The sequence below is a fragment of the Vulpes lagopus genome, chromosome 11, assembly GCF_018345385.1.
Source record: "Vulpes lagopus strain Blue_001 chromosome 11, ASM1834538v1, whole genome shotgun sequence".
NCBI classification, from domain to species: Eukaryota; Metazoa; Chordata; class Mammalia; order Carnivora; family Canidae; genus Vulpes; species Vulpes lagopus.
This window is the reverse complement of record NC_054834.1, coordinates 68,867,320-68,895,283: the sequence shown is the minus strand read 5'-3', so window position 1 is coordinate 68,895,283 and position 27,964 is coordinate 68,867,320. Positions and strand designations below refer to the sequence as shown.

Here is a 27,964-nt window from a genome sequence, read left to right as displayed (position 1 = left end):
AAAGAAGGCTAGGCAGGAGGAGTTGGGCTCCCTCTCTAGGGGAGGGGACAGTTGGCCCATGCAGGGACTCCCAGCCAGAGCGGAAATCACCAGAACACACCACAGTGGAAGGCCCCGAGCCAACCTGGGCTCAGATTTAGGCCAGACTGCCTCAGTCACAAACTGGACTACAACCCCAGGGCCCCGATCTCACAGCAGACACCACCATGGAGGGCAAGGAGCACCAGCCCTCACAACATAAGCCCAGAGAGGGAGCCCTTAACCGGACACAGGCTGCTCTAACTCAGATGAACAAGACTATCTCTTGGCATTAAACCTGAAAACGCCAAAGGGGAATTCCACCTGCTGCACTGAGCTCTAACACGCCCATCCAAGGTAAGGTTTGAAAGGAAATCTAGCACAACTGCGGGTGACTGATAATCCATGTGCAGACTAATGCACTCAAACCAACATGTATGTCCTAAATTGACCAGAACGCCCTGGGAGGAGGCCTATTCCCTGGTGCACCATCAATTCACCATTCTCCAGTAGGTGAGGACACCACAGAGCAACTTGTCCACCAGGGCCCCGTCAAGGGCTTTCCTGGCAAAGCCTAGTCATGCTCACTCACACTGTACATCTCTCCAGGCAGAGGACCCCAACAACAACCAAGCCACCCCACACTGCTGGGGGCAAATCTAGCAAAAAATCTTATCTTTTTAGATGAAGCAGTAGCTTTAGGGGATGAGGAGAGGTCTACTGTCCACCCTGACGTCAAAAACCAATTTTGAAAGGGAAAATTGTCAATGAGAGCAGCTGGACTAGAGTGTTAAGCCTCGCCAGGCTTGATCTTTGTTCCACAATGAAGAGATTCTGGTCTTTGCCACCCTGTGTTGTCCCTATCTAAAATGCAGCAGGCCAGTTAGCCACTGAAGATACTGAGCCTCTAATAGGCAATCCCCACAGTGGACTTAGGAGCTCTGGTAGCTAATAAGTAACCTGGACTAGCCCACACCCATTGCCCAAAAACCAGCCACAATTTGTGCCCAGTAAGTAGCAAAGAATGCACTCTGCACGGATAGGCTTTGATAAAAGCTCTTGGATTTTTAGAATTACCGCCCTTGGTCATTCTTCCGGAATAACATGCTGGTTAATGATTTCTTCTTGTTTGCAAGCTGAATTAATCAACTGACAGTACTGGTGTTCTGTGATCCTAAATTTGGAAACAAAGAGTACAAGAGCCGATCACAATTTTAAGATACCAACCTACTAAAATCTGAAGATAGTAAGTATGGAAATTTACAATAAAATTTGGTCTAAGTAAAGAATTTTAGTTGGTGTATAAAATGATTTCATTGGGCAGCCCCGGTGGCTCAGCGGTTTAGCACCGCCCTCAGGCCAGGGCGAGATCCCGGAGACCCGGGATCGAGTTCTGCATTGGGCTCCCTGCATTGGGCCTGCTTCTCCCTCTGCCTGTGTGTGTCTCTCTCTGTGTGTGTCTCTATGAATAAATAAATAAAATCTTAAAATGATTTCACTAAGTAAACCTAAAGTCCAAAATTTACCAAACAGAAGCCTATTTTTTTTAGTTTTTTTTAGTAATCTGTACACCAAATGTGGGGCTCAAACTCATGACCCCAAGATCAAGAGTCAGTCAGGCATCCCCAAAAGCCCATTTCTGAAGTAAGACATTGTTGCTAAAATTAGCACTGAAGGTGTCCACACAATGGTCCACAAGCCTGCAATCAACGCTGGGCTGTAATGCTATTCCATGTCTCAATACCTATGTGACCTGGGACCATCAACTTAATGTCTTTGGGCCTCAATTTCTCCTTCATTAAATGGGAATACTATCCAGCAAAGGGCTGTGATGAGGATCACATACGATAACAAGCAAGAAGTGCACACAAAGCAGTGTGGCCACAGAAGGCTACAGGATCATCAGGGATATTCTCTACATTTTCTAATGCATAGGAAGGATGGGTCTCAGAACAGAAACTTCTGTCAACAATAAATTATAAGAAAACACTCCAAAGATCATAAATTGTTATGCTATAAAAAATAAAGTCAGTTTTTTCACAACAGGTTTGCCGCCAGAACACAGGTGTCATGAAAACCACTGCTAAACCTAAACCAAAATGGGAAAGGAAAAGATTCACATCAACATTGTCACCATTGGACACATAGATTCAGGCATGTCTACCACTACTGGCCACCTGATCTACAAATGCAGTGGGATCGACAAAAGAACTATCGAAAAATTTGAGGAGACTGCTGAGATGGGAAACGGCTCCTTCAAGTATGCCTGGGTCTTGGATAAACTGAAAGCTGAACGTGAATGTGGTATCACCATTGGTATCTCCCTGTGGAAATTCGAGACCAGCAAGTATTATGTGACCATCATTGATGCCCCAGGACACAGAGGCTTTATAAAAAAACATGATTACAGGCACATCTCAGGCTGACTGTGCTGTCCTGATTGTTGGGGCTGGTGTTGGTGAATTTAAAGCAGGTATCTGGGATCCCTGGGTGGCGCAGTGCTTTGGCGCCTGCCTTTGGCCCAGGGCGCGATCCTGGAGACCCGGGATCGAATCCCACGTCGGGCTCCCGGTGCATGGAGCCTGCTTCTCCCTCCGCCTGTGTCTCTGCCTCTCTCTCTCTCTGTGACTATCAAAAGTAAATAAAAATTTAAAAAAAAAAACACAGAAATTACCAGCTGCTAGCCCCTGGGCCAAGCCTATGTAATATTACACTTCTTTTAAAAATAAAAAAATAAAAAAATAAAAAATAAAAAAAATAAATAAATAAAGCAGGTATCTCCAAGAATGGGCAGACCCGTGAGCATGCCCTTCTGGCTTACACACTGGGTGTAAAACAACTAATTGTTGGTGTTAACAAAATGGATTCAACTGAACCACCCTACAGCCAGAAGAGATACGAGGAAATCATTAAGGAAGTCAGCACCTACATTAAGAAAACTGGCTACAACCCAGACACAGTAGCATTTGTGCCAATTTCTGGTTGGAATGGTGACAACATGCTGGAGCCAACTGCTAACATCCCTTGGTTCAAGGGATGGAAAGTCACCCATAAAGACGGAATACCAGCGGAACCACACTGCTTGAAGCTCTGGATTGCATTCTGCCACCAACTCGTCCAACTGATAAGCCCTTACATCTGCCTCTCCAGGACATCTACAAAATTGGTGGTATTGGTACTGTCCCAGTGGATCGAGTAGAGACTGGTGCTCTTAAGCCTGGCATGATGGTCACCTTTGCTCCGGTCACTGTTACAACTGAAGTAAAATCTGTTGAAATGCACCATGAAGCTTTGAGTGAGGCTCTCCCTGGGGACAATGGGCTTCAATGTCAAGAACATATCTGTCAAAGATATTCGTCGTGGCAACGTGGCTGGTGACAGCAAAAATGACCCACCAATGGAAGAAGCTGGCTTCGCAGCTCAGGTGATTATTCTGAACCATCCAGGCCAAATCAGTGCTGGATATGCACATGTGCTGGATTGTCACACAGCTCACGTTGCTTGCAAGTTTGCTGAGCTGAAGGAAAAGATAGATCATCGTTCTGGAAAAAAGCTGGAAGATGGTCCCAAATTCTTGAAATCTGGGGATGCTGATATTGTTGATATGGTTCCTGGCAAATCTATGTGTGTTGTTGATATGGTTCAATTGTTGATATGGTTCCTGGCAAACCTATGTGTGTTGAGAGCTTCTCTGACTATCCTCCTCTGGGCCTTTTTGCTGTTTGTGACATGAGACAGACGGTTGCTGTGGGTGTCATCAAAGCAGTGGACAAGAAGGCAGCCAGAGCTGGCAAAGTCACCAAGTCTGCCCAGAAAAGCTCAGAAGGCTAAATGAATATTATCCCCAATACCTGCCACCCCAGTCTCAATCAGCGGTGGAAGAACGGTCTCAGAACTGTTTGTGTCAATTGGCCATTTAAGTTTAATAGTAAAAGACTGGTTAATGATAACAATGTATCATAAAACCTTCAGAAGGAAAGGAGAATGTTTTGTGGACCATTTGGGGGTTTTTTCTGCATGTGTGGCAGTTTTAAGTTATTAGTTTTTAAAATCAGTACTTTTTAATGGAAATGTCTTGACCAAAAATCTGTCACAGAATTTTGATACCCATTAAAACAAGAGTTTAATGAGAAAAAAATAAAAATAAAAATAAAAAAATAAAGTCACTCTTAACTCTGACAAATGTTAACTGGACTATCTTTTTTTTTTATTGAAGTGTAGTTGACATATAATATCATGTTAGTTTCAGGTATACAACATAGTGATTCAACATTTATATACATTCAGAAGTGACCACCACAGGGCGCCTGGGTGGCTCCATCAGGGAAGTGTCTGACTCTTGGTTTCAGCCCAAGTTATGACCTCATGGGTCAGGAGATCGAGCCCTGCATCGGGTGCCACACTCAACAGGGAGTCTGCTTGAGATTCTCTCCCTCTGCCCCTCTCCCCACTCACATGCTCACTCTCTCACACTCTCTCTAAAAATAAATAAATAGGGGCACCTGGGTGGCTCAATGGTGAAGCATCTGCTTTCAGCCCAGGTCAAGATCCCAGGGTCCTGGGATAGAGTCCTACATGAGGCTCTCTGCTCAGCCAAGAGCCTGTGCTCTCTCTTTTGCTATCTCTGTTGCTATCTCTGTCTAATAAAATAAATAAAATATTTAAAAACATAATAAAATAAAAATAAATCTTTTTTTTTTTATAATTTTTTTTTTTTTTTTAATTTATGATAGTCATACAGAGAGAAAGAGAGGCAGAGACACAGGCAGAGGGAGAAGCAGGCTCCATGCACCGGGAGCCCGACGTGGGATTCGATCCCGGGTCTCCAGGATCGCGCCCTGGGCCAAAGGCAAGCGCCAAACCGCTGCGCCACCCAGGGATCCCCCTTTTTTTTTTTTTTTATAATTTTTTAAATCTTTTTTTAAAGTAACCACCACTATAAATCTAGCTATCATCTATGTCATACAAAGTGGCTATATACTATTTAACTATGCATTACATCTCTATGTCTTATTTATAACTGTAAATCTGTACCTTTTTTGATCAAGCCCCAACCCCTTCCATGGTTATAAATCAACCTTTTTTTTTAAGACTTTATTTATTTGAGAGTGAGAGAGAGTGTGTGCATGAGCAGGAGGGAGGGGCAAACGGTAAGGGAGAAGCAGACTTCTCCATTGAGCAGGGAGCCCAATGTGGGACTTGATCCCAGAACCCTGAGCCAAAGGCAGACACTTAATCGACTGAGCCACCCAGGTGCCCAAAGTGAATTTTCTCAATAAATACAGTATGGTACTATAAATGTACTCTCCTTATGATTTTCTGAATAACACATTCTTTTCTCTAGCTTACTTTATTGTATATAGAGGTGCCAGGGTGGCTCAGTCAGCTAAGCGTCCAACTACTGATTTCAGCTCAGATCATGATCTCTGGGTGGTGAGATGGAGCCCTGTATCAGACTCCCTACTCAGCAGGAGGTCTGCTTGGGATTCTCTTTCCCTCTCCCCTCACTTGCATATAATACGTGCACTCTCTCCAAAATTAATAAATAAATGTTTAAAAATATATAGTATATGATATGCACAACACACAAAATATGAACTATGTTACCAGAAAGGCTTCCAGTCAATAGCAGGCTATTAATAAAGTTTTGGGGGGCAAAGTTACATGCAGATATTTCAATGTCCAGGGCTCAATACCCCTAACACCATGCTGCTCAAGGAACAAGATATATGGATATATTACCTTTTCCTCTCTTGATGGATTTGTGGGATGTTTCTGGGCTACTATGAATAAATGTTGCTATGAACAGTGATGTACAAGTTTCTATGTAAACATGTCTTCATTTCTTGAGTGGACTCCTAGGAGTAGAATTGCTGGGTCATATGATAATTCTATGTTTCATATTTTGAGGAACTAACAAGATGTTCTCCCAAAGGGCAGCACCATTTTATATCACCACTAGAAAAGAATGAAGGTTGTAGTTTCTCCACAACTTTGCCAACACTTGCTACAGTCCACGCTTTTCTTTCCCAATGAGTGTGAAGTGACAGCTCACTGTGGTTTTGATTTGTATTTGCCTGATCACTGTTAATGTGCTACTGGACATTTGTATATCCTCTCTGGAAACATGTATATTCATATATTTTATCCATTTTTAATTGAATTGTTTTCAGCTCTTTATCCTGGACACAAGCCTTTTATCAAATATATGATTTTCAAATATTTTCTGGCATTCTTCAGTTGTCTTTTCTTTTTTTTTTTTTTTTTGGTTAAACTTGTATTAAAGTAATCTCTATACCCTACATGGGCCTCAAACTCAACCTCAAGATCAAGAGTCTCACACTCCACTAACTGAGACAGCCAGATATCCATGTCTTTTCATTTTCCTGATAGCATTTTACAGCATGAAAGTTTTTAATTCTGATGTATTCCAATTTCTTTATCACTTATACTTCTGTCAGTGTATCTGAGAAACCATCTCCCAGAGTCAAAAAAATTTACTCCTATATCTTCTTGAGTAAGCGTTCTACAGCTTTAGCCCATGAGCAGGTTGGCCTGCCCTTCCTCTTGACTCATTCTCCATGTGACTCGTTTGGCCAGTGGAATGAAGTAGAAGCGACAGCAAGCCAGCTCCAAGCAGAAGACTCATGAAGCCTTCACATTTCTGCTTATGCTCTAGAGAAGAGGTTCTCAACAGGAGGCAGTTTTGGCAGTACCCTGAAACGTTACTAGTTGTCACAACTTGGGAGATTCTACCCAACCTAGTGAGGAGAGGTTAGAAATCCTGCTGAAAATCCTATAATGGACATGACAACTTTCCACAAAAAAAATTAGTCTAAAATATCAAACAGGGATCCCTGGGTGGCTCAGCGGTTTGGTGCCTGCCTTTGGCCCAGGGCACAATCCTGGAGTCCTGGGATCGAGTCCCACGTCAGGCTCCCAGCATGGAGACTGATTCTCCCTCTGCCTGTGTCTCTGCCTTTCTCCCTCTCTCTCTCTCTCTCTCTCTCTCTCTCTCTGTCTATCATGAATGAATGAATGAATGAATGAATGAATAAATAAATAACATCTTTAAAAAAAGATTAAATAAATAAATAAATAAATAAATAAATAATAAATAAAATATCAAGCAGTTGAAGCTGAGAAACTGTGTTCTTTAAACTCTGAAAGAAGGACATGCCTAAACTGGCCCTCGGGTCTTAGGGGGAGAATAAGAGACACATGGAATAAAACTAATTTGCAGAAATATGAGCAAGCCCATCAAGATTAACAGCCTTGTGACTTATGAGATTTAATAATAATTTATTTTATAGTAAAAAAAGTTCTACAGCTTTAGATTTTGCATTAAGGTTTATGATCCATTTTGAGTTCATTTGTGTGTATGGTGTGAGATTCTTTTACATATGGATGTTCAGTTCTCCTAGCACCTGTTAAGACTTTTCTTTCCCCCAGTGAACTGTCTTGGCACTCTTGTCAAAAATCAACTGACCAAAAATGTAAAGGCTTATTTCTGACTCTCAATATTATTCCATTCATCTATATATCTATCCTTATTCCATTAACAACACTGTCTTGATTACTTTGTATTAAGATTTAGAATAGGAAAGTGAATCCACAAACTTTACTCATCTTTTCTGAAACTGATTGACTATTGAGTCCCTTGAATTTCCTTTTTTTAAAGATTCTATTTATATATTCATAGGAGACAGAGAGAGAAGCAGAGACACAGACAGTGGGAGAAGCAGGCTCCTCACGGGGATCCCAATGTGGGACTCGATCCCTAGACCCAGGATCACACCTTGAGTCAAAGGCAGACTCAACTGCTGAGCCACCCAGGTGTCCTGAGTCCCTTGAATTTCTACGTGAATTTCAAAATCACCTTATTCGGGGATCCCTGGGTGGCTCAGCAGTTAGGTACCTGCCTTTGGCCTGGGGCATGATTCTGGAGCCCCAGGATCAAGTCCCGTGTTGGGCTCCCTGCATGGAGCCTGCTTCTGCCCCACCCCCCCTCTCTCTGTGTGTCTCTCATGAGTGAATAAATAAAATCTTAAAAAAAAAAAATCACATTATTCTCAGGGAAAAAAAAAAACACCTTGGGGGATTATTGGTATCTTAACAATATTGTCTTCCAATCCATCAACATGGGATGTCCCTACTTAGGACTCTTTTACTCCCTTTCAATAATTGTTTGTAGTTAAGTGTACAAGCCTTACACTCCTTTTGTTAGAACTTATTTCTATGGGGAAAAAAAAAAAGAACTTATTCCTATGTATTTTACTGAGACTCAGACTCACAACCTCGAAATCAAGAGTCACATGCTCTACCAACTGAGCCAGCCAGGTGCCCCTGTATTTTATTCTTTTTTTTTTTTAAAGATTTTATTTATTCATGAGAGATACAGAGACAGAGAGAGGCAGAAACACAGGCAGAGGGAGAAGCAGGCTCTATGCAGGAAGCCCGATGTGGGACTCGATCCTGGGGTTCCAGGATCATGCCCTGGGCCGAAGGCAGGCACCAAACCACCGAGCCACCCATGGATCCCCTGTATTTTATTCTTTTTTCATACTATTGTAAATAGAATTGTTTCCTTGTCAGTGTAAAAAAATACCATTGATTTTTCTATATTGATTTTATATACTGCAACCTTGCTCAACCCATTTATAATTCTAACAGTTTTCTAGTGGATTCCTTAGTATCTTCTATATACAGAATGACGTGACCTATATACATAGGGATCATTCTACTTCTTTCCAACCTGCATGCCTTTTATTCCTTTTTTTTTTTTTTTTAATCACTGTCCAGGCTACAATTTCCAGTATTAAACGAGCAGTGAGAGCAAACATCCTTGTCATAGTACTGATCTTAGAGGGAAATATTCATTCTTTCAGCACTAAATAGGATCTTAGCTGTGGAGTTTAATAGATATCTTTTTATCAAGTAAAGAAGTTCCCTCATATTTCTAGTTTGTTGAGTACTTTTATCATAAAAGCATATTTGGGTTTTGTTAAATGTTTTTTCTGCATCTACCAATACAACCAGGTGTTTTTAGTTCTTTGTTGTATTAATATGGCTATTTATCCCTGGGTGGCGCAGCGGTTTGGCGCCTGGCTTTGGCCCAGGGCGCGATCCTGGAGACCCGGGATCGAATCCCACGTCGGGCTTCCGGTGCATGGAGCCTGCTTCTCCCTCTGCCTGTGTCTCTGCCTCTCTCTCTCTCTCTCTCTCTGTGTGACTATCATAAATAAATAAATTTTTAAAAAATAATAATAATAATATGGCTATTTTCAGATGTTAAACCAACCCTGAATTCACGGGATAAATTTTACAATGTCCTAATTAGAATCTTTCTTATATGTTGCTGGATTCAGTTGGCCAGTATTTGATTAAAGACTTTACTTAGGGGCAGCCCCTGTGGCTCAGTGGTTTAGCGCTGCCTTCAGCCCAGGGCACGATCCTGGAGTCCCAGGATCGAGTCCTATGTCAGGCTTCCTGCATGGAGCCTGCTTCTCTGCCTTTCTCTCTCTGTATCTCTCATGAATAAATAAATAAAATCTTTCATAAAAAATTTTAAAAAATTAAGACTTTAGCTTCTGGGGTAACTTGATGGCTCAATCAGAAGACCATGTGACTCTTGATCTCACTGTTGTTAGAGCCCCATATTGAATATAGAGATTACTAAAAATAAATAAACTTAAAAAAAGATTTTAGCCTCTATATTCACAATGGATGTTATACTGTAGCTTTCTTTCCTATGTTTGTTTTTATCAGGGTAATAAAACCAGGTACCCTGGTTTTGTTATCAGGGTAATAATGACCTCAGAATGAGTTGGATAGTATTACTTCCTCTTCCATTTCTTTTTTTTTTTTTTTAAGATTTTATTTATTCAAGAGAGAGAGCAAGAGAGAGAGAGAGCACAAGCAGGGGAAGGGTAGAGGGACAAGGAGAAGCAGACTTCTTGCTGAGCAGGGAGCCCAACATGAGTCTCAATCCCAGGACCTGGGATCATTACTCGTACCAAAGGCAGATAGATGCCCAACTGACTAAGCCACCCAGGCACCACTTCTATCTATTTCTTTTCAAAGAGTTTGTAAAGAATTAGAGCTGATTATTTAAGTTTTTGATAGAATTCAACAATAAAGCCATCTGGTCCAAGATTTTTTCTTGTGGGAAATGTTTAAATTATTAATATAATCTCTTCACCCATTACAAACCTATGTGGATTTTGTGTTTCTTCTTGAGTCAATTTCAGTTATTTTTGTCTTTCTCCAGATTTCTCCATCTTATTTATTTTTGATACACAATAATTCATAGCATTCAATATTAATACTTTTTATTTCTGTAAAGTCAGTTCTTTCATTCTTGATTTTAGTAATTTTGAGCCTTTGTTTTTTCTTGGTCCATCTAGCTAAAGATTTGTCAGTTTTGTTTATCTTTTCAAACGACCAATCTTTGATCTAATCTTTGTTCTTTTCTTCTTTCTGCTTGTTTTGGGTTTTGTTTGCTCTTTTTCTGGATTCTTAAAGTGAAATATTCAGTTAATGATTTGTGATCTTCTTTCTAAAACAGGTATTTACAGCTGTAAATTTCCCCCAAGTACTGCTTTCACTGCATCCCTTACATTTTGGTATATTGGGTTATTTTCATTTATCTCAAATCTTTTCTTTTAAAGATTTTATTTATTTATTCATGAGAGACACACAGAGACAGAGAGAGAGAGACAGGCAGAGACTGGCAGAGGGAGAAGCAGGCTCGATCCCAGATCCTGGGATCACACCCTGAGCCAAAGGTAGACACTCAACCACTGACCCACCCAGGCATCCCTCAAAGTACTTTTTTAATCTCCCTTTGTTGAGGGAGATCATCAACAGTATCCAGTATGGGTTAATACTAACTTAATTGGAATAGTATATAGAAATTTTGCTCCAATATATATGCTCTGTTCTCCCCTCCCCCCTTTATACTATTATTGTCATACAAATTACATCTTTATACATTATAAACCCATCAGTAGTTTTATTTAAACTGTATTTAAAATAATTGAAATTGTTACATGCAGTTGTTTTTTAAACCAAATAAAAGACAAAAAGTTATTCTAAAGTACTATAACATTATACATGCCTATACAGTTGTCTTTACCATTTCTCTTTATTTCTACATGCATTCTTTTTTTTTTTTTTTTTTCTTTTAAAGATTATTTATTTATTTATTTGTGATAGAGAGAGAGAGAGGCAGAAACACAGGCAGAGGAAGAAGCAGGCTTCATGCCGGGAGCCCGACGTGGGACTCGATCCCGGGACTCCAGGATTGCGCCCTGGGCCAAAGGCAGGCGCCAAACCGCTGAGCCACCCAGGGATCCCCCTATTTCTACATGCATTCTACTCTTTAGTGCCTCTCATTTCAGCCTGAAGCACTCACTTTAGTATTTATTGTATGGCAGGTCTGTGAACATCAAATTCCCTCTCTCTTGTTTATTTAATAATATCTTAATTTCTCCATTTTTGAAGGCTGCTTTTGCTGAATACACAATTCTTGGCTGACAATCTTTTTCTTTCAGCATTTTGTAGATGTCAGCCCACTGCCTTCTGAGCTCCATTGTCTTAGAAGAGAAGTGAGCTGTTAATCTTGAGGATTTCTCAAAAACCGGTAAGTCACTTTCCTCACTGCTTTCAAGAGTATCCTTATGTCTTTATCTTTCAACAGTTTGACTATGATGCATCTAGGCATTGATGTCCTTATTAGAGGTCATCTTGGATATACAGATTAATGTTTGTCACTAAATTCTGGGAGTTTATGTCTTCAAATAATCTTTGTGCACCTTTCTCCTACTCCTCTCCTTATGGGATTCCAATTATGGAGGTATCAGTATGCTAGATGATGTCCCACAGATCTCTGAGGCTCTCTTTATTTTTCTTTATTCTATTTTTCTTCCTGTTCCTTAGATTGGATCTATACTTACCTTGATATTGATCTTAATTTAATTATCTTAACAAACCTATTCTCAAATTCACTTTCTCCTGTCAGCTCAAATCTGTTAAGCACTCAACCCCCAGTAACTTTTTGAATTTAGTTACTGTATTTTTAACCCAAGTTTCTACCTGGCTTTTTTTTTTTTTTTCTAATAATTTCTACCTCCTCTTTGATATGCTCTATTTGGTGAGAAATCATTTTCATGTTTTCCTTTAATTCTTTAGACACAATTTAAGTTATTGGAACAGATTTATAATAGATTTACTACTTGTCTAGTAAGTTCATCATCTAGATTCTTTCAAGGACAGTTTGTATTGCGTACTTTTTTTTCCTGTGTATAGACTATATTTTCCTTTTTCTTTGCATATATCATAATTTACTGAAAACTGGGCATTTTAGGTAATATAATGTGGCAACCCTGCTGTTTGCTGTATTGTTGTTGTTGCTTCATTTGTCTGATTAGTGATTTTCATATAATACTTCTGTAAAATCTATAATTCCCCAGAGTTTATAGCTACTGAAGTCTTTGCTCAGTTAACTTAGGGTGAGTTCGGGATGCCTGGGTGGCTCAGCCGTTGAGCGTCTGCCTTTGGCTAAGGGTGTGATCCCAAGTTCCGGAGATAGAGTCCCACATCAGGCTCCCTGCGAGGAGCCTGCTTCTCCCCCTGCCTATGTCTCTGCCTGTCTCCATGTGTCTCTCATGAATACATAAATAAAATCTTTACAAAAAAGAAATAACTTAGTGATAAGTTCATGACTGCTCAGGGATTTCCTTAAGTGCCTTGATGAATAAGTGTCCCAGACATTGCCAAGGAACTATGTGTGTTGAAGCACACTTCCAATACTCAAGCAGGCAACTCAAGTAACTCTGCCTTGCCTTCACTTCCTATTTGCACAGGGACTCAAGATTAGCCAGAGGTGAGAAACTGGGGCCCTTTCAAGTCTTTCCTAGGCATACATACAATACTGGACTTGTACAGCCTTCCAGATCCACAGAAATCTGTCAGAGCTTTTCAAAGCCCCCTGATAGCATGTCATTCTTCACATCTTCCTTTTAAGATTTTGGCTAGACTCCTATTTGCCCCATTTGTGATATTAAACAAATGTCACTATTTTCCACAAATACACTAGGACAGAACTTTTCCCACTGAACAAGGTCAAGTAAAGGTAAGTTCTGCAAATGGGACTTTTCCAGAAAGCTATAAGACTGGACAAACAGTAATGGTTCTCTGAGAATGGGACTTTTTGAGGGGCTCCAAACCTATCTGTCCTTTCCAGTGGCTGCAAGCTTACTCATTTTCACAGCTACATGGTTGTGAAGCTGATTATCATAGGGGAGGAGAATGAGAGTAGGGCAAGTCAGAGGTTCAACGGTTTTGTTAAATAAATCCTCCTGAGATTGTTTGAACCTTTAGTTAATTTCCAGAGTTCTGACAAAGTTGACGTTGACCATTTTTACCACTGTTTTCACTGCTTTTATGGAGGGTTGGATTTATGAAGGTTTTCATTCCACCATTCTAACTAAATGGCAATTGTTATAGATTCAAAGCCACTACAAATAAAGAGTACTTTACCATTCATGCCCTGTCAATTCTGATTTCTATATTTCCAAAATTCACCCCACCTTTCCATTCCTATCTTCATTCAGACCCTCACCATCTCCTACACCAAAGCAATTAAGCTTTTCGTAACTGGCTTTCCCGCCTTAACGCCTAGTCTAAAAACCCATCCTCTGTATTCAAAATTACTATTCTACTAATAAAAAATAAGTTACATAGTGTCACTCTCCTTCTTAAAATACATCAGTGGTCTACATCTTACAGAGGAGGTTCCCCATGATCTAGTTTTAGCCTCTCCTACCTCTGCCATATTCCCACCACCCACTAGATACTACTCACACTAGAAACCACTCATAACTCCTTAAGTGTGTCTTGCTGCCACTCATGCCTCTCTTCAGCATGATGCATGGTATTCCCCACTTTCCTGGATCATCCCCCCACACTGTGAGTTTAGCAAGACCTGACCCAAGCATTATCTCTGTATTACCATGCCTGACCAGTCTCTCTCTCCCCTAAGCTGATCATCACTCATTTTCATTATTCATCTCACACCACTTAACACTATGCATTACAAGGACTTGAGGAACTCTGAGGACGGAGACCACGTCTCATTATTCCCAGTGTTTAGTATGCAAAAAAAAAAAAAAAAAAAAAAAGCCAGTCTTTATAATGCTATACACGAGGCCCTACATACCACTTGTCTCCCCACCTTCATTACCACTGTGACCTAACCTCCTACTCCCTTCCTTTTGGCTTGCTCTATTGAAGCCATATAGGCCTCCTGTTTCTACCACACACTGATTATCCTCCTCCCATTAAGCCTTTGTAGTTGTTGTTCCCTCTGTTCAAAACATTCTCCCCCCTAATTTCTATATGACCCAGTGCCTTCAAGTCTTGCGCACCTGTTACCCTCATAACAAGACCAATCCTGGTCACCCTATTTGAAGTTGAAAACCCATATTCCCCATCACCTTCTCTCCTTAATTTTTCTCTGTTATACTTATTGTCTTCCAACATAAGGTATAATTTTCTTTTCGTTTTCCATCTCCATTTACCAGAATGTAAGTAAGCTCCATGTGAGCAGGCAGTGTTGTTTTATTCACTGGCATAGCCTAAGTACCTGGCATTTAGTATGTACCCAGTAAATGTTTGTTGAGAAAAGAATGTCCAGTACATCATATATGTTAATGACAGCATACACCTGAGCACTTTTAATGTGCTAAAGTGTTCCAAGAGCTTTTAAGCAATTGAGCTAGAAACAAGTAACATTGGTAGCACCTTGGTGGTACAGTCAGTTAAGTGTCTGACTCTTGGTTTTGGCTCAGGTCATAATCTTAGGATCGCAATATCAAACCCAGTATTGGGCTCTGCGCTCAATGGAGAGTCTGCTTGAGATTGTCTCCCTCTGCTCCTCTGGCTCATGCTCTGCCTCTCTCGCTCTAAAATAAATAAATGAATTAATGAATGAATGAATTTTTAAAAAGAAACAACTGACATTATTAAGGACTAAGACTGCCATCAATGGGGGCACCTGGTTGGCTCACTGGTTAAATGTCTGTCTACCTTTGGCTCAGGTTGTGATCCCCAGGCCCTGAGATCAAGTCCCACAGGAGGCTCCCTACAGGAAGCCTACGTCTCTTTCTCTGTGAGTCTCATGAATAAATAAATGAAATAAAAAAAAAAAAAAAAAGACTGCACAAATTCAGGTGATGTTTTTGTCTTCAAGAGAAAACTCTCCTTCCACATCCTCCCTCTCCCTCACCTCCATCCTATCACCAAGTCTTGTCCATTTTTCCTCTAAAAGCATGTTCTGTTCTTACTCTCTATTGCCACCATCTCATCTGGTCTCTTCCAACTTTTACCTTCTTTTCTTGGCCTCCTCCAACCTATTTTCCACACAGAAGCCAGGGTAATCTTTTAAATATAATTAGCCCGATCATTTACATGATTTTGTTCAGCAGCTTCCTACATAATATCTAAGAAAAACTCAAACTCAGTGCTAGGGCCTTCAAAGCCTGGTATGTTCTGGCCTCCACCCAATAGTCTGCTTTCATTTCTGCTACTCTGCCTCTCATTCACTGTGCTCTAGCTGCATGGGTCTTTCAGGTCCTGAAGCAGCCCTTTTCTCCTCAGGAGGCTGGCCCAGGGCAACTTTACGACCCAGCTTACATGTTGCTTCTTCAAAGAGACCTTCTAGGAACACTTAACCTAGTAGTCTCTCTTTTAGGCTCCACCATGAGGAAGTATACTCTAAAAATTATTTGTTTTTAAAGTTTGAGTTAAAAAAAAAAAGTTTGAGTTCAGAGTTTAAAGTAACTCTTTGGAAAACTTAGGTATCCAAACTCCTGTGGATTGAGTCATCATTTTTTTTTTTTTTTTGGATTGAGTCATCATTACCAATAAGATAACTACTGACTTCACCACAAAGACAAATTTCCATTTACTATATTCCATTACCAGCAAAAACTGCCTCATCAACACAGATCATGTCTATGGAACAAAATCCTATTAGATGCCTATATTCTCTTGCTTTGATTTCCAGGTTTCAGAGCACCACAAACTAAACCTATATATACTGTATTGTTCTGTTTAATGAAGAACAAGATCCTCCCTGCTTGCTTGCTTCAGATAAGAACTAGAAAAAAATGCCACAGAATCACATGGTCTCTTTAAGTTCCACATAGAAACACATGCCACAAGTGCCTGGGTGGCTCAGTGGGCTAAGTGTCTGCCTTTGGGTCAGGTCATGATCCCAGGGTCTTAAGATCGAGCCCCCACATCAGAGTCCCTGGTCAGCGGGGAGCCTGCTTCTTCTCCCTCTGCTGTTCCCCCTTCTTGTGCTCTCTCACTCTTGTTCTCTCTCAAATAAATAAAATCTAAAAAAAGAAAAAAGAAAAAAAAATACATGCCAAACAATATTTATAGTAGAATAACCTTCCAAAATTAGATTTAAAAATAAAAGTTATTGGGATCCCTGGGTGGCGCAGCGGTTTGGTGCCTGGCTTTGGCCCAGGGCGCGATCCTGGAGACCTGGGATCGAATCCCACATCGGGCTCCCGGTGCATGGAGCCTGCTTCTCCCTCTGCCTGTGTCTCTGCCTCTCTCTCTATCTCTCTGTGACTATCATAAATAAATAAAAATTTTAAAAAAATTTTAAAAAAAAGTTATTACTACTTCATTTGAGAATTAGAGAGTAAAAATGCTAAAGTAAAAGTATTATTTCCCAAGGCATGGCTAATCCAAAGTATTAAAAAAAAAAAAAACAACCATAAAGGTTTTGAAGGTTCATGTGTGTATAATATATAAAATTAGGAGGCACTTAGGTGGCTCAGTAAGTTAAGCGTCCATTTTCACTTTTTTTCCTTAAGATTTTATTTATTTATTCATGAGAGACACACACACAGAGAGAGAGAGAGAGGCAGAGACACAGGCAGAGGAAGGAGCAGGCTCTACACAGGGAACCTGATGTGGGACTCGATCCTGGGACTCCAGGATCGTGCCCTGGGCTGAAGGCAGGTGCCAAATCGCTGAGCCACCCAGGGATCCCCAAGCGTCCAACTCTTGATCTCAGCTCAGGTCTCAATCTCAGAGTCATGAGTTTAAGCCCCGGGTTGAGCTCCACACTGGGCATGAATACTACTTGAAGAATATATATATTTATATACTGTATGTTTTGTGTGTGTGTGTGTATGTATAAAATTGATCCAAAACTTACTTAAAAGAAAAAGACTGTATGATAGGAGCCACACTTTGGGATGCTGGAAAGAGATGATCAAGTAGTAACTACTCAGGCTAACAGAGCTGAAGAGATAAAGCTCTGTTATAACAGAGATAAAGCTGTAACCCAGCTGCCTGAAGGAGGGAGAACTAGTAAAAAGCAAACCTTCCCAAAGAACCTGAAAAGCCTTAGGAATTGAAAATGTCAGGTGCCTCAGGAGGTGGCTTCTTGCTATACAAGAAGCAGCAGGCTCCCTCCAGTAGACCCTGCAGTCAAGCAATCTACTCCCACAATCCCAGCAGAAGACTAGAAGTTTCCCCTCAGGAAAAGCAGGAACACAGAAGCTCTAGCCCTGGTGACACCACAGAATGCTGGGATAAGGTGACACACTAAGAAAAGCACAACTGAGTGATAGACTCGCTGATGGTGAGACATCCTCTCCCAGAATAATGGCAGCTGGATTTACAATACCCACCTACCTCACCAAGCAGGAGATGAGACTGAAGGGTCATTCTTGGAAAGACTGAAGAGAAAACTGACACATAGGTTTCCCCAATGACAGAGACCCCCTCATCCATCACCATGCAGAGAGGCTTCCCACTGAAGCCCTGACCATGCTGACCAGGTACAAGTGAGTGGAGAGACTCCAATCACCAGGCATCCAGGAAGGTCTCAGAGCATGAGCCAGAAACCAAAACAAACTTACAAAAAGGAAATCAGAGCAAAGAAGCTATATAGAGGAAGAAACTCCAAAGCAATCCATATTCTTATGTAAAGAAAATACAGCTCCAAGAACACAATACACTAAAAAAATGAGCACGTGGACAATAAGAAAGGCTTCAAATTATAAAGTTACCAGCAGAAAGCTTTAAAAAGTTTGAAAGAAGAGCTAGAGGACAAAGCTGAAAATCTCAGAAAATAAAACACCACAAAGGTAAGGAAATGGAAAATGAGAGATAAAAAGGTAAGAAAATATAAGCCAAGAGGTCCAAATCTCATCTATTAGAGGACCACTCAAAAAAGGAGAAAGTGAAAGGAAATTATCAGAGAAATAAAACAAGAATACTTCCCCAAACCAAAAGGACATTTCAGTTTCCAGACTGAAAAAGGCCACCAAATGCCACACCTGGGCACAGCATCTTAAAATTGCAGACCACTAGAAACTAAGAATACAGCCATGCCTTCAAATTGAGAAAAAGTTAGTTTCAGCTAGAATTCTATCAGAGCCAAATTCAAGTACATAGGTAAAAAATACATTTTTTTTCAAAAATGCAATATCTCCGAAGAATTTTACCTGCTATGCGCTTTTGCCAACTGCAAACGTGTACAAGCCTAGAGCACAGGCACATGGACTCCAAAGAAGAGAGGTCCAGCTAGTGACAAGACCCTCAGGACTATGGTGAAGGGAAATCCCAGGAGGGCAGCATGAGCAAAAATAACCTGTCCAGACAACAGCAGAACTGACTACTCTAGGAAGGACACACCCAACATGGAAAGAAGGGGCTGAGAGTCTACCTGCTGTGTCCAACCACATGAAGGGGGATCTTACAGTCATTTCCAGAAGCTTAGGGACAAAAAGCAACAGGTGCATTAAAAAGTACAAAAGTACAGGACACCCAGCCAGCACAGTCAGTGAAACGCATAACTTTTGATCTCAGGGTCATGAGTTTGAGCCCCACATGGGGTGTAGAGACTACCTAAAAATAAAACTTCATGGGCCACCACGGTGGGTCAGTCAGTTGAGCATCTGGATTAGGCTTAGGTCATGATCCCAGGGTCCTGGGATCAAGCCCCATGTCAGGCACCCTGCTGGGCAGGGAGTCTGCTTCTCCCTCTCCCCCTGCCCTGCTCGTGCTCTCTCTCAAATAAATAAGAAAATATTTAAAAATAAACAAATAAAACAAAAAATAAAACCTTAAAAAAAGTACAGAAGTACAAAGGTAATACTTAACATGAAAGACATTATTAAGTTGAACTATTAGGGCACCTGCATGGCTTAGTTGGTTAAGCATCTGCCTTCGACTCTGGTGGCAATCTCAGGATTCTGGGATCAAGCCCCACATCAAACTCTCTGCTCAGTGGGGAGTCTACTTCTTCCCATCATTCACCCTCTGTGCTCTCTCTCATATTAATAAATAAAATCTTTAAAAAAAAAAAAGATTAATAAGAGACATTATTCATGAGAGACACAGAGAAAGAAGCAGAGACATAGGCAGAGGGAAAAGCAGGCTCCACACAGGGAGCCAGATGTGGGGCTCGATCCTGGATCCCGGGATCATACCCTGAGCCAAAGGCAGACACTCAAACACTGAGCCACCCAGGTGTCCCTAAATAAATAAAATCTTAAAAAAAAAAAAAAAAAAGTTGAACTATCATTCTCAGCTGAGAAGAATATTGAGAAGAATATTTTCAGACATTAATTAAATGCTATACAGGGGCAGCCCCGGTGGTGCAGCGGTTTGGCGCCGCCTGCAGCCTGGGGCGTGATCCTGGAGACCCGGGATCGAGTCCCACATCGGGCTCCCTGGATGGAGCATGCTTCTCCCTCTGTCTGTGTCTCTGTCTCTCTGTTTATGAATAAATAAATAAAATCTTTTTAAAAAAATTAAATGCTATACATTGATAAAATTTCATGACACATTTGAGAGTGAAAGAAGGAAAGCTCGGGTAAATTAAACCCTCATCTTCCATAGCGAGAAGTCAATAAATAATAACTAAAGGGGAATAAATACCCATAAATGGTATAAACATGTGATTTAATAATCACATTTTTTTAAAGATTTATTTATTTATTTATTTATTTATTTATTTATTTATTTATTTATTTATGATAGAGAGAGAGAGAGAGAGAGACACGCAGAGACAAAGGAGGAGGGCGAATCAGGCTCCATGCTGGGAGCCTGACAGGGCACTCAATCCCGGGACTCCAGGACCCGCCCTGGGCCAAAGGCAGGAGCTAAAACACTGAGCCACCCAGGGATCCCTACTAATCACATTTTTTAAAGTAAATATGAGAAGGAATGACTATGAAATGAAATTAATTGACTCTGAGGTTTAAGAATGGAGAGATGAGGCAAAGGTCAAGTGCTTTATAATTAACTTCTTAAACTACGTTCTTGATTTTAACTTTTTTCTAACTTTTATAACATTTTTAAAATATTTATTTATTTGAGAGAGGGCAAGAGTGAGAGAGCACAAAGCAGGGGGAGCAGCAGAGGAAGAAGAAGCAGGCTCCCCACCAGAGGCAGAGGGAGTTGGAGAAGCAGGCTCTCTGCTGAGCAAGGAGCCCAACATGGCCTGGGTCCCAGGGGGATCATGACCTGAGCTCAATCAACTGAGCCACCCAGGTGCCCCTAAAACATTACTAAAGGACAAGATGAAACAAGAAAATAACAAAAATGCACACAATTGGGAAGACATGCCCGATTACTTACTATGACACTACCTATCTCCTTGCCATGCTAGGATCACCATTGGTGATGAATGTCTATGCACAGGACCCCACACAACCCGCTGGCCTTGACCTCAGCCACTCACATAATCTAGTCCCTGCCACAGCCATCCCTCCAATAGTTATCCTCCTATACATGCTCCATGGCAGGCATCCTACCAGCCCCAACCTTTCAACTCAATCAGGTAACCCAAATCTTCTGACACCCATTAGCTACCAACCCCAGGACATATGTTGTCTCTCTCTCCCCACTCCTCCCTTCCCCATCCTCACCCCCACATATGTTGTCTTTCTCTCTCTACCCACTCCTCCATTCCCCATCCTCACCCCGACTTAGCCAGCTTAAATCCCATTGCATATACTAAGTCCTGACCCTGCTTCTCCATCTGTTCACTTGCCTGGCAAAACCCCTCCCTGTTAAATCCAATTCTTGGCCAACAAGCACCACAACCTGGAGAGCTGAGTGTGCCTGGTGAAACCACACACCCATTGATGGGCTGCCCTCACACGCAGGAGGCCCTGCCATCTCTTCTTAACAGCCACCGCACAGTCACACCTCTACTCGGGATAGCCCCTCCCTCCCCTCACTGGCCTCCAGTAAGCCCACTACTCCCTCTCTGACAACCCCACATAGGAAATCACTCGTACCACCTTCCCCTGCACCTCAGCTATTCTCCACCCCTTCTCCTTCTCCCTGGCCCTTCTCTCTTCTAGCAGCCTACAAACATGCTCTCTCCTACTTCCCCTACTACCCAAGAGTCCTCCCCTTCCCTCCCTGTTCAGAGCCTCCTAACAGATCTGCCTGCTTCCTCCCCACCTTCCCAACACCACAATCAATAATTCTTCCCAAAGGTAAGTCCCTTCTCCACTCACTCCCTACTGGCTCCACCTGTCACTAGGGATTAAAGCCAGAGTTCTTAGAATAGCCTATGAAATTCCCATCATCTGTCTTGCCCCTTGCACCCAACTCCAATGTTCCAGGCTCCTTCCCCAACTCAGTCCAGCTACACTGTCTGCCAGTTCTGCAGGTATGCCTGACCCCCAGCTGAACTATCTAATCTTATTTCCTCTTGATATAGTATGTGTGCACTATATATTATACTTATTTTATGTCTACCTCACTAGAACATAAGCCACATGAGGATACTGTTTTGCTCACTGTGCAAAACTGGCACTCGTGAACTGATGAACAAATGAATTAAAATTAAAAAAACCTTTTTTGACTCCACTGTGATAAGCAGAATACCACCACCCAACCCCCATCCCACAAAGGTGCCCATGCCCTAATACTAGGACTTTGTAGGGTATCTTTCATGGCAAGAGGAACTCTGCAGATGTCATTAAGATAGGAGGCTTACCGTGGATCATGCAGATGGGCCCAATCTAATCACATGAGCCCTTAAAAGCAGAGAGGCAAGAGATGAGCTGCCTTGAGGCAAGAGATGAGCTGAGAAGTCAGAGATCCATTATTTTGAAAGGGACTCACCGGAGGGGCCTCATGGAAGACTTGAGGAGGAATGTGGGCAGGCTCTAGGAGGTAAGCCAGCAAGGAAAGGGGACCCTCAGCCCCCCACTAAAAGGACTGATTGAAAGCAGCTTCACTGCCAGAGTCTTCAGAAGGAACACCTTGATTTCCACCTTGTGACTCTAGGCAGAGAACCCTGCCAAGCCAGGCTGTGTATGGCTTCTGATCTACAGAACATGAGATAGCATGGGATTACTAAATCTGTGTTAACTTGTTACAGCTGCACAAAAGAGCTAAGACACCCTCTGCATCCTGTCATCACCATCTCATTTCTCTTCTCTTTAGAGCAAAACTCAAGGGGGGTTGACACTCATGTTTCCCAATTATTTTCCCCTAAACTACCCTATCAGGTTCACCTCTGCTCAGTCCACTCAAGTGACCCACCAGACTGCTCCCTCCTCAGTGGACATGTCTCTTCCTGACTGCTTCAGGCCTGAGTGCCTAGAGCTCCAGTCATCTTCCTAGAGAGCTGGGCCAGCACTGTGCTTGGGAGAAAAGACTTGGAGCCAGGTACCCTGAGTCTGAATCCCTGTTCTACCACTTCATAGGCAGTCATGTGGCCTTGGGCTCCTGCCTTTAGGTTCTTCATCTCTGAAACAGGGAGGATCACAATCCCTACTGGAAAGGACTATCATGACTATCAGATGTGTAAATGAAGGTAGCAGGCTTAGAGGCATGCCAAGCACACAGTAAAGCTATAGGAGGCACTAGGAGTGAGAGCTATGTTCTGATGACTTCCTCTCACCCCCTTGGTGAGCACCCAGCCTCATGGCTTCAAATAACACCTACCAGTAATGCCCCTGTATTTTTACCTCCAGCCCAGACCCTTTCTCTGAATTCTGTCTTGAAAATCTAACTGCAGATTCAACATCTCTCCCCAAAACCTAATGGTGATAAACAGGAACATGATTTACCTTTCCACCTCAAGCAACTAAAAACCTAGACAAAACAATGGCTTTCAGAAACTGGAGAACAGACTATGGACAAGAGGGATCACTGAGAGACAGAAAACAAACAAGATGAGCCATACAACAGCTCCAGCTCACTGCATGGGGAGGGGAAACCAAAGAGAGCCCTGAGGTCTCCCTAAAGGGAGGAGACAGACCAAGGAGGCGGGAGTGTGCAGGGCACAACAGAATAGAGCCTGCTGCAAGGACAGCAGAGTGCCCCAAGAGCTGCAGAGGGTCCTGGCATCTCAGTCTCATTACTGATATGCCCAAGCACGACAGGAAGATCCTGAGGCTGTGGAAAGAGCCACTGGAAAGAAGGTGAAGGGTAAACCATGGAAGATACCACAGGGTCAGCGAGCCAGAGAGAAACCTCATAAAACATAGGTATCAGGGCACCTGGGTGGCTCAGTGGTTGAGCATCTGCCTTCAGCTTAGGGTGTGATCCCCGAGTTCCAGGACGGAGTCCCACACAGGAAGTCTGCTTTGCCCTCTGCCTATGTCACTGCTTCGCTCTCTGTCTCTCATGAATAAAATCTTTTAAAAAATAAAACAAACAAACAAACAAAAAAAACCACACAGGGTACAGAGCAGCACTCTGAGAGGGAATACTACCCCTCAGGAGTGGAGTGAAATCAGCCCCAGACTAAAGGCTGCCCTGGTCCCTCCTTATAAGAATCAAATGGTTTCCAAGTAGCTCAGCTTCATCTTGGAACAAAGCTCAAGGATATTTAAAGAAATACAACAATATTCAGGACTGACAAGGTGAAATTCATGATGTCTGGCATCCAATAAAAAAATCACAGATATACAAAGAAACAGAAAAATACAACCGATAATGGAGAAGGAAGCTCTATAAAAACAGATCCAGAAATGAAAGATGATAGATTCAGGAGGTAAGGACATTAAAACAAATCATCATAACTACATTCCATACACTCAAAGAGGTAGAGGGTATCATAAGGATGTTCACAGATACAGACAACATATGGAAAGACCCAAATTGAAGTTCAAGACATGAGACATGATATCTGAGATGAAAAATGCTAGATGAGATTGACAGATGAGACACTGCGGATTAGTGGACCTAAAAACATAGCACAGAAATGATCCAAAATGAAACAAACACAGAGAGGGCAGCCAGGTGGCTCAGAGGTTTAGCACCGCTTTCAGCCCAGGGCCTGATCCTGGAGACCTGGGATGGCGTCCCATGTCGGGCTCCCTACATGGTGCCTGCTTCTCCCTCTGCCTGTGTCTCTGCCTCTCTCTCTCTCTCTCTCTCTGTGTCTCCCATGAATAAATAAATAAATAAAATCTTAAAAAAAAAAAACGGAGAAAAACAGACTAAAAAACATGAGCAGAGCATCACTGAGCTGTTGGACAACTTCAAGTGGCCTAATAGACATGTAACAGGAGTGCCCAAAGGTGGGATGGGGACAGAAAAAAATACAAAAATAATGGCCAAATTTCTTTAACTTTGATGAAAACCAGAAACACACTGATCTCAGAAGCTCAAATCCCAAACACAAGAAACATGAAGAAAATTACAAGGCACATAACAAATAAAATGGACTAAAACCAGTGAAAAGAAAAGACAATAAAAACAGCCAGAGGGCGACATCTGTATGGCTCAGTGGTTGAGCATCTGCCTTCAGCTCAGGGCAGGATCCCAGGGTCCCCGCAGGGCCCCTGCTTCTCCCTCTGCCTGTGTCTCTCATGAATAAATAAATAAAATCTTTAAAAATTAAAAATAAATAAATAATAAATTAAATAATAAACAGCCAGTGAGAAAAAAAAAAAAAAAAAAAAAACAGCCAGTGAGGAAAAAAAAAAAAACATTACACACAGATAAACAATGATAAACATAGTACCAGACTTATCCCTGGAAACAATGTAAGCCTAAGACACAGAGCAGCATCTTTAACATCCTGGAACAAAACATGTAGCTTATAGTCTCCACCATCTGGTTCAAACCAGCATCACCTTCCACCTTCACGGTTAATACAACCACCACGCCAACTGTCTCCTGCTTCAACCCTTGCCCCTACTGTTACTCTCAATACAGAAGCTGGAATGATCTTATTAAAGGAACAATGTGCTGAGAACCTCCAAGGAACCTATAAGGCCTTACATGATCTGCCCTCCGCTCCTGCCCCCACACTCACTAAGACTTGACAGCCCCTGCCTCACAGATGCCTCACACCCCAGAGAGGGCCTGAGCACCTCTACTTGCAGATCTCTTTGTCCTGATGTTGCCATGGTTCACTCCCACAGCTCCTGCAGGCTTCCTTAAACACATCTCCTGGGGTGCCGGCGTGGTATGGTCGGTTAGGGTGAAACACCTGACTCGGTTTTGGCTCAGGTCATGATCTCATGGTCGTGAGATAGAAACACCCCTCCCCCCCAATCAGAATTCTCTCTCCAGCTCACTCTGCCCTGGCTCCCGCACACGTGCACACACACACACTCTCTCTCTAACAAATACATAAATCTTTAAAAATAATAATAATTACATATATATATACTCACATATATACATATATACCTTCTCCAGGCTACCTGACCTGACTACCTTCTTTGACGTTGAGAATCCTTCCCATTCTCTATTCCTCTTCCCTACTTTATTTTTCTCCACAACAGATCAACAAAAAGATGAATGGATGGGGATAGATACATGTTTTTCTCATTTATTTTGTCTGTCTATTCCCACAAGAATTTAAGTTCTTAAAGTACAGAAATGTTGCCCATTGCATTAATCACTGATCTCTGGTGCCTACAACAGAATGCCTGGCACATAGCAGGTACTCAATACATCTCTCAAACTAACGAATATGAATGAATTGCACAATTACATCAGAAAACAGAACCCAGAAAAATAAATTTTGAAATATATACTTTCAAAATATACTTCACTCTTGGGAGTTGCACCAAAAGTATAGCAAAACAATAAGAACACTGTATGAAGAACTTTGTTTTCTTGGCTACTTAATATTAAACAGATTAAATTAAATCTACAGCAAATGCTGTAGAGAATGCATTTGACATCAGCACCCAACAGAAGAGCATCTCCTGTCCCTCTGTGACCAGGATCTGTGCAAGGGGCCCACACCTTCATTCTATGGATGACAATTTGAAAAAGGCCAAGTGTCAGGAACTGAACAACTCAGCACAAATGGACCCTCAATTACCTTCTTGCCTCCATCTTTCTCCACAATCTCAGTCAACACTCAGGAAAGCTAGATGCGCTACATTGTGGAAGGACAACTCAAATTGTGGTTAAATAATAATGCAACAAAAGTTTTTAAAAAATAATCAAACAGAAACTACAAGCTAATTAAAAGAAGTAACTGAGATTGTGAGGAATGTGTCCTATGGAAGGAAGGCCTGTTGAAGACTACTTGTGGATAGACACATTTCTACCACATTCCCTGGCACAGCCCAGCATAAACTCAATCACAGAAGACTCTGATTCTCATAGGCACAATGAGGTTCAAACTTAGGTTCTGATCTGGTTGTGCTGGACTTGACATTTAATATTTTTTAAATCAGGGACACCTGGGTGGCTCAGTGGTTGAGCGTCTGCCTTCAGCTCAGGGCCTGATCCTGAGGTCCTGGGATCGAGTCCTACATCAGGCTCCCTGCGGGGAACCTGCTCCTCCCTTTGCCTGTGTCGGCCTCTCTCTCTCTGTGTCTCTCATGAATAAATAAATAAAATCTTAAAAAAAAAAAAAAAAAACCTATCCAGATTTTTAAAAATAATAAAATAAAATTTTTAAATCAAAAAAAATTTTTAAAAGCTACAGAACTATATTTTTCAACAGCAATAAATGCAATCCATAAGTTTTCCAAAATGCTCATTTTCCTGCTATTTTTTTTCTCTTCATTGAATAGTCTTTTAAAACAGCATCAGTTCAGTATCCTTTCTCAATGCATCTTAAAAGTGTATTAGAAACATGTAATTGCTCTCTCAACCATGTCACATAAAGGCAGGCTGGCCACAAAAAAAGCAAAACACAGGGATGCCTGGGTGGCTCAGCAGTTGGGTGCCTGCCTTCGGCTCGGGTCATGATCCCGGGGTCTGGGATCAAGTCCCACAATGGGCTCCCTGAGGGGCGCCTGCTTCTCCCTCTGCCCGTGTCTCTGCCTCTCTCTCTCAGTCTGTGTCTCTCATGAATAAATAAGTAAATTTGTATTAAAAGAAAAAAAAAGCAAAACACAAATCCCAATGCAGCACTGCCTGCCCTAAGGAGCTCCAAGTGCTTTAGGTACACTAAATAACTAATCCTCATTACTCTTCAGTTGCCACCAGAAGGGAGGCAAGCAAAGCACCTTACCATGCAAAACAAAAACCAGGCAACCCAACTTGGATGCTGACCTCCACACTTTTCTCCATAAACAGACACCAAATCCTGGGGCACGTGACAAGGTACATGGGAGCCATCCTGAATACAAGGAATACACAAAACCACCACAGCTCTCACTGGGTTCAAATGTAGGACAAAAATAAAGACTCCAGACTTGACAGAGCCACAATTTGCAAAGGTGAGAAAGAAAAGGAAACAGTACCAGGATCTGACCCAAACCACAAGCCAGAAATTTGTTTCCCTAACTGAACATAGCTAGCAGGGCCAGTCTCTCCAGTCCCCGTCTCTGGATGCAGCAGGAAGCTAAGGGAGAGATGCAGGCCCAGAACATAACAAGGGAGTGGGTCTCAGCCTCACTACAAAGACCTCCTCCCCCTATGGGGCACATTGCTACCCTCTCCAACCTGCCACATC

At 41.9% G+C, this 27,964-nt stretch overlaps 1 protein-coding gene and 1 long non-coding RNA gene across 3 annotated transcripts in view; one reads left to right on the top strand and one right to left on the bottom strand.

Moving 5' to 3' along the window:
* The window catches only part of AP2A2 (adaptor related protein complex 2 subunit alpha 2), a 92,749-nt gene that overhangs the window by 56,190 nt on the left and 8,595 nt on the right, over nt 1-27,964 (bottom strand). The gene's annotated exons all lie outside the window — the stretch shown is intronic.
* On the top strand, nt 29-2,325 carry LOC121501628. Its single transcript, XR_005990649.1, has 3 exons — nt 29-375; nt 1,155-1,264; nt 2,065-2,325. It is a non-coding gene; the product is annotated as an uncharacterized LOC121501628 (long non-coding RNA).